The sequence below is a fragment of the Lonchura striata genome, chromosome 8 (assembly GCF_046129695.1).
Source record: "Lonchura striata isolate bLonStr1 chromosome 8, bLonStr1.mat, whole genome shotgun sequence".
NCBI lineage: Eukaryota > Metazoa > Chordata > Aves > Passeriformes > Estrildidae > Lonchura > Lonchura striata.
The window spans coordinates 16,976,972-16,989,894 of record NC_134610.1 but is presented as its reverse complement, the minus strand read 5'-3'; the positions used below and the strand labels follow the sequence as shown (position 1 = coordinate 16,989,894).

Sequence of the window (12,923 nt, the reverse complement as noted above, 5' to 3'; positions counted from 1 at the left end):
ATTCGGACTCCTATTTCATTATAGGAATAACAGAGTACAGGAGAGCATTAGAACAATAAATTTAAATTATTACTACCACCAACAAGGAATGAGAAAGATAGCCATTGAACTGTTTACAGTGCTTGAAGACAAATTTCTAGTCACCTCCACAGTATTTACCTTACAAAAAGTAGCTGCCAAGAACTATTCACTCTTTTTTTCTTGCCTACCCTCATGGAAATATAGACATCTGTAAAGGAAAAAACAGATCCACATTTACAATTGCTATGAAAGAGAGCTTATTTCAAAAGTACATCCTTTATGGCCATAACAAAATTAAATACTAGATAAGTATCAATTTTCAACTATTATATTCATATAGAACTTAAATGCTGACACAAGAGACAGTCAATCTTACTAGCCAAATCTGATAAATTTCTTAAGATTAAAATGGGAAAAAATGGAAAATTTTCACATTAAGGTGGTGGGCTATATTGTAGCTTAATTTATAATTTCCAGGCGTATAAGGCAAGCATAGACAGACCATATGTCTTTTCTTGGCCTTTAAATGCTCCTATTTTCCACTAGACTTGCCTTTTTCTCCATCTATTGGCAACCATACCATTTGCTATTCAGGTGATTGGCTGTAATGAGCCAACTCCTGTTTCCATATGAATAACCACTTTTTTCCCCAATTACTTAAGCTGCCAGCAAGTCACTGGTGTCATGTTCTTTGATGCAAATTTGACTGTCAATAGAGAACAGGACTACATAAAGGAAGAATTTATGATGATACCTTTAGATTATTATTTTTTGTAAATTATATTCCATTTAGCTTCCAAGGAACATGGGCAGCAATGGTCCACAGTAAGAAGTAAGAATATCTTTAATTGGCTTTGTGCTCCACATGCCCTTGTAATCAGACTTCCCATATGGCAGTCTGAAATAAATTTATCAATCTCAATTTATGTATTTATGTCAGTTTAAAAGGTCCATTTTAGTCAATATCAAAATCTATAAAATGTCACATTTAATTTTAAAATTGTAATTAAAAGAGAGCACTGAATATATAGTTTGATATTTGCAATTTTTTGAAATAAGCAGACACACAGAAAACCATGGGAAAGGGGATTTTCTGAGGCAAATGAACACCAGATATTAACAATACAAGAACTAAATATTAATTTTAACTTACTTTTTTTAAAGGTCATTTTTTTATTAAATCATTCTTAAGTGGGCTTGGATATTTTTTCACTTAAAGGGAAACAGCTTAAATTTTGCAAGTCAGGAGACCTTATTCTTGAAATGTGCCATGATAAGGGTGATCATGAGGTAAGGGGCAGATTCCTTGCTAGTGCTGGCACTCCTGACTGCAAGCACCATATTTGACAGTAAATATCTACAGACTAAACTATTTTCCATTTTACAACTTGCAATATTAAAATTCTAATGCAGAACAATAAAAGCAATGTTACCCACTATTCAAAACTTTGTCCATCTTCTGCCCACCTTCAAACCAGTATCATTTCAGGATGCCCCTCCAGATATCTATCAAGTAGATTTTCCAAGTGTTGTTCATTTTTTGCCAGGTGATTCCAGTTATACACCATTTTAAGCATCTGAATCATTTTGTGAACACCTGCTTCTTCAATATAGACAACAGCAGCCAATCTTAAAAGAAAGACAAATCCAGTACATATTTGAAACTTCTATTGGTCCTGCAGACCTCTGATTCAGTTCTGAATGTTTCCAAGTGCTCTCAGCTCAGACTTTACCTATCAAATAATTAGCTCCTGTAGTAAGTTCTTTTGTTACAGTAGGTACCCCTAACAACCACTGCTCTTTTGCTGAAAGAGTTTCTGGATCCATTTTTTTATCACTGGAAACACAATAACAAATTATTCTTTACATAAGGTTGACAGCACTTATCACAGAGCTGAGACAAAACAAGAAGCCAGCAAAGGGAAGAGAGGTAAAGAGTAAAAATATTTCTTTAACAGTCTGCTAAGAAATAGATTACCTTTGATTGTGCTCATTTACAAGTCTAACATCTGTAAGCAAAAAGAGAAAATACATGCTAAGCCTAAAATTCATTAGTAAAAAATATTTAATACCAAATGAAACAAAACAGTAATGTTAAATTCAGTGGGCTTAATTAACCTCAAAGATAGAAATATCTTTTTAAGTTTAAAGTTGTTATTTAATGACAACCTGGTTTTATTTGTATTGGGCTAAAACCTGACTTTAGGAGCACACATAGAATCTGAGCAGCTCACAGGTTTCTCTGATTACTCAAGACCAGGACTGGATTAGACTGCACTAATCAGGGTTTTGAATAACATGTAAATAAAAATATACTACAGTTGTAATTCATTAACTTTGGTACAGAAGTTAATTAGAATTTATACAAATAATTTTTTATGGATTTTTTCACCAATGCTTTTTCAAAGGTGTCTTAAGATTGTCACCCATTATAACATGTATATACTCAAGCAAAGCTGACTGCCACAAACTCTAAAGGAGTGTTGCTGATCAGGTACCAGAACAAGGACATTTAGACCCTGGAAGGAACAAAGGGGTGCCTTATTTGATTTCCCAAAGTTAGGGTACCTGCCTCTTCTCTAGCTGAGTAAATGCTTTCAAATTTTTTAAATTCTAATGGACTAATGCAAGGCACAGACTAGCTGGTGCCTACATTTGAAATCTGCTCTCAAACCTCATTTGCAGATTGGCCAGATGGTCATTAGTGTGGAGGTGTTCTCCAGGCAGACTTGCTTTCAGGGCAGGGTTTTTTAAATTTTGGAGGGGGTTGGGGAAGCAGAAAAGGAAATCTTTTTTGGGGTTTGGATTTTTTATTTTTTTTAATTTGGGGAGGAGGGTTGTTGGGTATTTGTTTTTCAGTTAAAATTAGTAACAGCTAGGAAAGGGTGAATAAAAGCTGAGCTACAACAGAATATTCTCTAGATTGGTGTATTTAAGAAAGTGCTTGCAATTTAATCCAGAGAGACCAATAAACAGAAGACTAAAATAAAAAGGCAGAAGGCTGCAGTGTCAAAGTGCTGTTAAAGTACATGAGAAAAGCAATTCACTTGGGGTTCAATGTAACACTTCTAATAATGAGCTTCCCATATTTAGACACAAGAGATAGCAAATTCAAACCCCCTGGAAAGGATACAATACAGTTATACAACAACATAGCAAACTGTATTTGTTTTGTTATTACTACCTATGCACCCTATGGTTTCTTTAGGGAAGACGATATGATATCTTTATACCAGAGTGTGTAAAGCAATCTGAAATCTCTCTTTGACACCAGTAATGCACCAAAATCCTTCCTAGATATTGAAAGACCTCCAACTTGATGCTAAGCTTGATCTTACTCATCACTAAAAAAAATAAATGTTTTGTTACTGCATTTCTCTCTGAGAGGTTTTCAAAATCCTTCCAGTCAGTACATGAGATAGGATACATATTGTCGGGGATAAGTTGTTAAAGTGAATTTGAAATGTGCTTCTCAAAATATCGTTTACACATTTACCAGATGGTAAAATAAACATGTAAATTGTTATCGAGTATACACCAACTTTATACTACAATTTTACCCACTGTAGAAATGGTGTAAAAATGTTGAATATAGTGTTACTTGTTCATTTAATAGTTTATTAACATTTTAAATACATTTGGAGAATAGGTTCGCTTTCAAAGAAAAAAAAAATACTTACAAAAGCAGCATTTCAAGCCAATAATCAGGCCAAATTAATGTACTGACTTCTACATTTATCATTTACCTTATCAATAATATAATTACCATAATTATAGTTGGTTTCTAAGTATTTGCATATGCACAGATGTTGCACATGTTTCATTGTATGGGTTTTAAAATATAAATTTAATTTGTACAAAGGGCTAAAAAAGGAATTTTAAGAAGTGTAGTTACCAACATCTTAGTTAAATTATGTGTGTTTGGGGGTTGTCCTGGATTTGGGATTTGGGCTCAGGATTTGGCCTCAATAGTTGTTGTGGGTCCCCTTCAACTGAAGATATTCTATGATTCTGTGATTCATAGGTTGCTGCTAATAGACCAACAGATCACTTTGTCACTGGAATTTCCTCTTTCAAGGCCCACCATATACATTCAGAAATAGGAAGATGTGAACACTTTATGTATGACAAAGTAGAAGGCGTGTGCTAACAAACCCTCTCTCAAAAAGGAGAGAAATGCAACTATTTACCACTATGCAGGAATTAAAATCTTCAGCTCAAGGAGTAACCCATGTCTTTCTCTAAAATATGAGGTCCCATGCATGTAATCACAGCCAATAACCTTGGTAGAAGTCAACAGACAAAGGATTTTCATGGAAGACTGTGGCTTGTACAAGTTATGATTGGTCTCTCCTTTTGTAATTCTATTTCTACTAGCCCAGCTCATCAATTACACTGTGCTATAGCATTTGCTTTCTCACATTTCAGACTATGTCAGCTCCTTTTTCTAGAAAAAGAATTTTATTATTTTGCTGTGTTAGATTTAGGGTCTTTCCTCATCTATGATGACATGTATTGACTCAGAATATTTTCAGTCTTATGCCCCAGCAGACTCTGAATTATTTGCTGCTTAGATATGAGCATATCAATTAGTCTCCAAAATATCTATTTTTTTGGTCAATCCACAGTAGGGACTTGGCTTCTCACACATGTTGTTGGAATTACTTTTTTTTCAGAGGCTTTTCACAGCACCTAAATTCAGTCTGACAGCAGCCACAAAGCTCCTGTTTACTACTGCATAGTGGCTTTGCTATCATATGCCCTCAGCAGTAAGGTGTTATCACATAAATACAAAAAGATCCGTAATTCTCAGAAGTACTAGCACAGAGCTAACTTAAGAGACAAGTTGACCTTATTAATGAATTCTGGAGGAATGTGCATATCTAACAAATATCCTCTATTAGTAGGTGCCACAACATAAACTCTTAACCAAAATATCTTTAAATAGTATCACCCCTATACAAGGAGCTACCAGAAAAGTGATAGACAATAGACTTTAACAGACCTGTCTGGTTTTCTGACTCATGCTAAGTGAGTCTGTAATTTAAGATTCAGAGGTCAAAACCTGCTCCACACTGGGTGCTTTATCAAAGCTCTAGAAGAATCTTCCAGAGAAAGCCAATTGCATGTGAGCACGTTTTAAAGACCACTTGGAACATCCTGCTCTACAGAATCACAGAATCATCAAGGTTGTAAAAAACATTCAAGATCATCTGCTGCAACCACCAACCCAGCATCACCATAATCACCCCTAAACCATATCCCACATCCAGACTCCCCTTGAACATTTCCAAAAAGAATTCTACCACCTCCCTGGGAAACTTATTCCAAAGCTTAACCACTCTTTCAGTGATTTTTTTTCTTTTCCAATATCTAATCTGGACTTTCCCCAGTACAAAGTAAAGCCATTTCCACTCATCCTTTTGCTTGGGACATGACAAAAGAGACCAATCCCCATCTCACCTCCTTTCAGGCAGTTGTAGGGGGCAACCTACCTTTTGGATTATATGCTGCAGATGAAGTATTTTGCAAATATAAACAGAAATGTTTGATGATATTGAAAAAACAGCAATAATAAGGGTTTCATATGGGAATAAATTATAATTTAACTTCATTAAATACCCCAGAATCTCTGGAAAGGTCTGGTTTAGACATCATTAAGCACAAACATAAGTTCAACCTTGAAGAAATAGACTAAGTGGGATAGGGAGAAGATGGATGTACACAGACAAGAGGTGTTCAATAGCACACAATCACCAGTATACCTCTATTATGAATAAAGGAAAATACAGGGAAGCTTAAAAGTCTGACTACCAAAATCCCTCATGCATGCATTGGCTTTGGTGTACACACAGGTACTATAGACTGAACACTAAACATGAGAGGGAGCTGCTGAAGAAAGCAGTGTCTTCAAAGCCTGAGCCATGGAGAACCAAACACCTCTGCCAACTAACTTCGAAGCAGAGCCTGAGCCAACACTTCTGCAAAGACAGGGTGAGCACTGAAAACTTGTAGCATATGCTGCTATTTACATAACTAATTGTAGCATGCACAGTCAAAAAACAGCCTCTAGCTTTAGCATATACATGCAAAATAATTGATTTTATTATGTACAGAAAATTAGAAGCTGTCAGAAACAAAGCCACTAGTAACAGCCGTGAGGAAGAATTTCGAATTTTCATTGCCTAGATTGCAGAGGCTAGTCTTCACACAGTTGTGAGGTTTACAGCTAGAATATAAATCTAGACAAGATTCAGTGACAGCTGATACCCTATCCAAGCTTTCGGTAAAACTGACATACACACACCATAGACTGATGGTGGAGACACTCAAGAAAAATATTCCCAGTCTCAGACTAGCTGTGGTTTGTCGTTGCAGGCAAGATTAAACTTTGCAGAAGATATTGCAAATCTAATAATAAAAACCTAATCTTGCAGAAAATAAAAAGGAAGAAAAATATGGCACGGAATAAAAGCACTAGCTGAGTTGCTCCTAAATCTTTGATGAATAATGAGAGGACACCAAGATGGGGAAAAATACAGAAGAAAAAGCTGCATTACGCTGACTATTTTTCTGTAAAAAAACTAACCAAAAAACCTAAATCTCAGTGTTTCTCAGGCAAAACAGTGCATATGTATAACCAAAAAAATATGCATAATAATTATAGAATGTCCTTCTATCATTCAGAAATAATATTATAAATAATATTATTTGAGACAATATTTAATCCTATAGATTAGTTCTATATTGGCTTGACATAATACACTTTTCTTGCTATTACAGAGTGGATGACAATTTTTCACAAGTTTAAATATTTTTATAAAATAATAAATTTTAAACAGGTTATTTTAAGATGTCCTCTTGCCATGAACATTTTGAAAATGATGCTAAAATTCTAATTTTTTTTTAATCAAAAGGCTATTACAAATCAAAATTAGATCAGCAGAGTCCCCATAAATTATAATGCAACACCCATAAAAATAGGACTTCACCTGTTACATGTTGCTGAAGAAAAAACTCAGATACGGACGCTGATTATGCAACTAAAATGTTTTACATTGTAGATTCTTATAAAACTTGTCATGTTAAATGTTTTATATAAGGTAAACCCTTTACAATCACACAAAAATGTATGTAAATGTAAATTTACATTTATGTATGCATGTAAATTTACATACATGTATGCATGTAAATTTAGAAGTTTGTGTACAAAAGAAAGCAGCCTTGCATGGATCTCCTTCTTGTCAGTAATCCTGAGCAAGGCTTTCCTGGTTTCAGCATCCTTCACAGAAGGAGTTGCAGGAGAAAGCACTCATCTGTGTGCGCTGGGTCTAAACACAGCAAGCCACGGAAGAGCCAGTGAAGTGCCCCCAGTAAGGAAAAGGATGGTGAAGAGAAAGGCAGTGTCTGGAGCTCCTGGGAAGCTTTGGAGATCAAGCAGGGTAAGAGCCCAGAGGCTGCCTGGGGACTACTGGTGTATGTGCATCAGCCTGGAGCTCGCTGCTTCACCACGCAGGAATTCAGCAATAAGCATGCATTATCCTGAACAACTCTGGGAGAGCAGGTTTTGGTTAGAGATAAGCCCATCTCCTACCTGCCTGTGAAAGGGATCACCAGCTTCCTGCTGTCCTGCCCTTGCACCCACCAGCCTGGCAGCCTTTCCCATGCAATAGCACCGTCACCATCCAAGTGACTTCAGAGATCTGAGCTGACAGCAAAACAACCCTCGTGAAAGGGGTTGAGTACACAGAACTACACTTGAAATCTCCTAGATCCTTATCCTGAGGCAACTGTAGATATTAAAACAAAGTCAAAATTAAATATAGCTACTGTTTAGCACATTGTGTATTTAGCACAGGCATTGCCCTTGTCCCTCTATAACTGGGAAATGTGACCACGGTGACAGAACTGCATTTTAATTACCAGGAGGAAAAAAAAAAGCCCAAAACCCACAACAGAGAATACTGCCAAAGAAGAAGAGACTTGGGCCCTGATCCTACAAAGACTTACTTATGTGCACATGTACGCTAAACTTTACACCGTTACAGGACACTCATTTGTGCTGTTTCTCCAGTTACAGTGTATTTGGAAAATAAACATATACAAGTTTATATGTATATGCTTTGGGGTTTGGCCTTTTGGCCTATGGGGCAATATAGTCCTGAAGAAATCTTACCTGCACATGCCATTAAAATAAATTACATTAATTTTTTATAGGCCCATCTTTTGTTTCTGCCATTACGTTTCACATTACTTTAGTTTATATCTGCTTATACAAATGAATCCATTTGCAATTTAAGATAAAACTATTTTTAAATCATTTTTATTTATATAGTGATGAGAAAGAAGTTATAAGTGAACAGTATATGGAAATACAGCAACTGAAACACTGAAATATTTAAAAATACACTACTAAATGTTAACATCAGAGGGTTTTTTAGTATTTAACACAAAGGAAAAATGAGCTACACTAAATAACACTTCAGAGAAGGTGAAAAGGATTTTGGCATTATAAAATCCTAAACATTTAAAAGAAGAATTTAAATATCTAGTTAACTCCTTTCCATTCAGTTTTTGAGAAACACTTTTATATTAACAGGATATAGCTGGTCTAAATATTGCTCCAAAAAGGGGCAGGTTCTTGTATTACACAAACCAAACAATTTTCTTTTGATTCAATCATTAAGACAATTAAATAATCAGAATCAACCTTGACAATAAGCAGAAAGGAAGTTTCAATTATTCTTAAAATCTAAACAGTGCAAACCAAAAATGTAAGTAGAGTAAGATGTCCATTGATGATTTCATAATTATAGTACCACAGGAGAAACAAATCTGCATATCAGTTTGTATATCAATTAGTACTTGATCCTATTCTTTCCATCAAGAAGCACCTGCTTTGGATTGTATCTAAACCACAAGAAGAGACAATCAGATTGTTTCAATACTAAGCAGTATTGAACTACTGAAGCCCATGAAATGACATAACTATACATCAGATGAGGATTTAATCCATGCTGTTCTGACCCTAACTCTTCAACAAACCCCATCCTCAATGCATAACTGAAATAATTGCTCAATGATGTGCCCAGGAATAGTCATTTAGAACCATAAGCACTGGAGATTTTCAGTGAGATTTTCATGATTTCTAAACACAGGTGACTAAACCACTTGGAGACTTTTGAAAATGTCTCTACCCTCATCATTTATGCACGATAGGTTCCATAGGAAAGTCAGGAGCCAACAATAGAAAGCAAAGCCCTTTACTTCTTCCTCAATACCCTGCATCTAATTCAAGAGAAAGGTTCCTTGTCCTAATGTAAGAGTAAACTGAGCTTCTAGGAGAGATTTACACAAAGCTTAAAGTAACACCTATGTACAAACCCCTCATGCTTTAGAAGGACAGTGGGAGAGCAGGGGAATGTGGGGAGAGGGGAGATGCCTCGAGGGTTTGCCGAGTGGGGCTGCAGCCGAGGAGCGACTCCCTGTGTCACTGCACAGATCTCGGCTGTGATGTGAGGGCACCGATCGCAGAGTCAAGAGGCAAAACAGGAGGTGCTCCTGCCAGGCCCTCGAGTGACTTCCCAGACAACGCAGGGTGAGCCACAACTTTCCCCAGGGCCAGAGAACAGCCACCATATTTCTGCAGTGTCACCAGCAGGAGGTCAGGGACTAAAGGGTGAGAGAGCAACACCGATGCTTTAAGTTGGAAGTCAAAAAACATAATAGCAAACATTTCCACAAAGGGAAATAAGCTTTAACCAGGGTGTTGATCAATCATAAAATACATATTTTAGCTTACATTTATGATTTCATTTTAATTCTTAGTGGGTGGGTGGGTGTCTTCATCTAAACTAGGACACCTTTCAGCAGCATAAAATTTCTCTCAACTCAAAATATCCGTGTTGCTCTTTCGCCCTTCAGTCCCAGACCACTATCTGCTTTCTGGATAAGCAAAAGCAGCCAATGTGTAACCAAATATGGTTAAAGAAAGAAGCTTACTTACAAAACCGAATTCCATAGCATGGCCCACATAAATTGACATGACTTTTAGAAAGTTTAATTTATGTGCCAGTGCCATCCGTTAAAAAAAAATTAACCAAACAAGCCAAAAAATTATATTTCAAATGACTGAAGTGGGAGCTTGGATGATGTGCTTTGGTAACTCATCAATGTTTCTACTACTTAAAAAAAAATCAGATTATTAAGTGTATCCTAAATCAGTCAGTCACTTCAAGGTACACGACTATCACAATTATTGAAAAAGGCCTTGATCCTGAAAACATTTATGTCTGTGAATTTTTAGACAAGTGAATAGTCTTTGTAGGACTGACCTCTTACTTTACGTTGTTCACACATATGAACTTGTATGCACGATCAGAGACTAAGGCAGAAATACACATTTACAAGCTATCAACATTTTACCTAAAATGTCTCTTAAAATGGATTCAAAGTCATTACCAGCTGTTTCTTATTTAAAGCTTAATATCCGTGTAATAGTATAGGCAGTTTTACACAGAAGTATCTGGTGCTTTTCATTCTTTTTGCCTTCAGTTTCGGAAAAAAATTTGGCCTAAAAAGTCATCTTAAGACCAAGAACATCATTCATACTCATATCAGCCCCTTAGAATTAGAAACACTCGAACTATGAAAAATCACAGTGATAGCATGAATACAACATCACTGGTTTTATTGTGTAATATATTTTATAAGGTCAAAAGTTACATCTAATCAGCAAGGCAGACTTGGATTCTAATGGATTCATAATTATCCTACATCCAAGAAGTAAAATATTACATATGCTCAAAAATTAAGAGTCAAATAAATATATTTCAAACAATATCTGGTTTTTTCAGACATAAATATATGAACAAATGGGCTTCAAGAGAACATGCTGTGAAATAAGCGATGCTTTTGTTTGCATTTCCAGATTAATACCCATTCTGATAAGAGCATGAAACGTTAGCAGTAAGCTGTGCGGCTCTCTAGACCTACCACAAATATATTATCTGGAAAGAGCTGGGTACTGAATGCAAACAGTCTGCTGCCTTCCCTCTACTTATCACTCTGCTGTTTCAATATTTTTTCTTTGACTTTCTGCCCCCGTATCTTAGCAAGTGACACATACCCTACTGAAAACCACATTTATGACAAGTTTTAATACATGGAATGAAAACTTGTGTCCATTCTGCATAGAAAATACCTGGAAAGTGTGTTTTCATGCAAAATCCTTTCTTTCTGCTTTTCCCAATACGCACACATTCTTTTTTTGTATCACAGAGATTTTAAAATTGTCTTATGCAATTTAAATAACATTTCCAAAAACAGTAACCTTTTTACAGGGAAAAATCAGAGCATTTCCAGTTGACAAAGTAATTTGTGAGGGACATGCAAAGCACCTGAAAAGACAGACTGCAATGAAAAGCATTTTAACTATAGCAACAGCACTCACTGCATAATGTTAAAAGGAAAATTATGCAATTAGGTCTCTTATCAGACTTACAAAAATTCAGATAATGCCATTTGGCAGAATAAAAAAAGAAAAATCATTGTTCACCAGCATGTCTTTTGGGCGCTACCTAGACGAGGGGATTGATGACCAGACAGTGAAAATTAGGAGGAACGTGTCCCACCTTACGCCTATTCTGCCAATCTGTCTCAGTTGTTCTTCTAGCTCCATAGGTTTACATGATTTTTTTTCCCCTAATTTTTTTCTCTTTTTTTCTCTTTTTTTTTTTTTATGCTGACAAGTAATACAAGACAGATTCTTGCCTTCTTAGGATCTTGCAATCTAGTTTAGACATAGCACGTCAAGTGGTGATGAAAGAAGGTTAGGGTGGGTTTGAAAAGATGAGGATTCCAACAGTAAACGATGCAGACATCAGTTTGGTAATGTACACATGTTTTGCATGATTCATTGGACCAAAATGGCCAAAGGAACTTAAAAAGCTGTCAAAGGCATCTTTACCTCTGACCTACCTAGTCATCCATCTGCTTCCTCATACTGTCAATCAAAACCCTCCCATCCTTATCACTATTCTATTACACACATTTTCCACAACCATTTCTCCTCCAGCTCTTAAAAAATATCTTAGCAAACATTTCAATCAGTCATTAAAAACCTTGTTAAAATATGCAATGTGTCATCAAATATGCATAGCGTACTCGTGCAAAATCTGTAGAGAGTAAATCACTGTATTACATTTGATATAGTATTAATGTGAAACATCATAAAAAGTATTAACAATAGGAACTTTGAATTACTTTCTACAGATTGAAGCTTGATTTTGTGTTATATTGAATAATGGAAGGGGAATTGAATAGATTATTTTATACAATAATTAAATTAAAACCCATTCAACATGCCTAGAATAATATTACAAACTACATGTAAAATTCATGCAATTAATTGCTGTTCTAACAAATTCATACACGGGGGGTTGCTTCAACTAAACTGCACAGGCTTCAATTTAAACAGTCCGGGTCAAAACCCGCGTATTCACTCCTCAGTGAACGCAAACAATTTAACGGGTTGGTAAACATATGATTAGCAGATATAAGGTGCACCTCTAAAAATAATATTCTAAAAAATTATAATAGCAATGAAGTGACCTACCGACAGGAAATAGCCTGTTTAACTTCTGCATCCCTTATCTCTTCCAGCCTCTTGCACAAATAGTTATGGAATTATCCTGTCGAAATAGTTATGGGATAACATCAGCCACTCACGCACAGGAAAGAATTTTGTTCAGACCTGTCACACGTTACGTATTTATTCCAGACCCGCTGGATAACCCCCGCTAAATAAAAGCTGGCGGAACCTCGCTGCAGAGCGGTCTGCCCGGGGTGACGGCCGGCGGGCAGCAGCCCCGGCACGGCGGCGGCAGGGGGGAAGCGGGCGC

The 12,923-nt window shown here is 36.2% G+C and overlaps 1 protein-coding gene across 1 annotated transcript in view; it reads right to left on the bottom strand.

The window, feature by feature from the left end:
* SLC4A10 (solute carrier family 4 member 10) overlaps positions 1–12,681 on the bottom strand; it is a 185,536-nt gene extending 172,855 nt beyond the window's left edge. The window contains exon 1 of the mRNA XM_031505429.2: positions 12,638–12,681. The gene's annotated coding sequence lies outside the window, so the exon portion shown is untranslated. The remainder of the gene's footprint in view (positions 1–12,637) is intronic.
* Between the last annotated feature and the right edge of the window lie 242 nt (positions 12,682–12,923).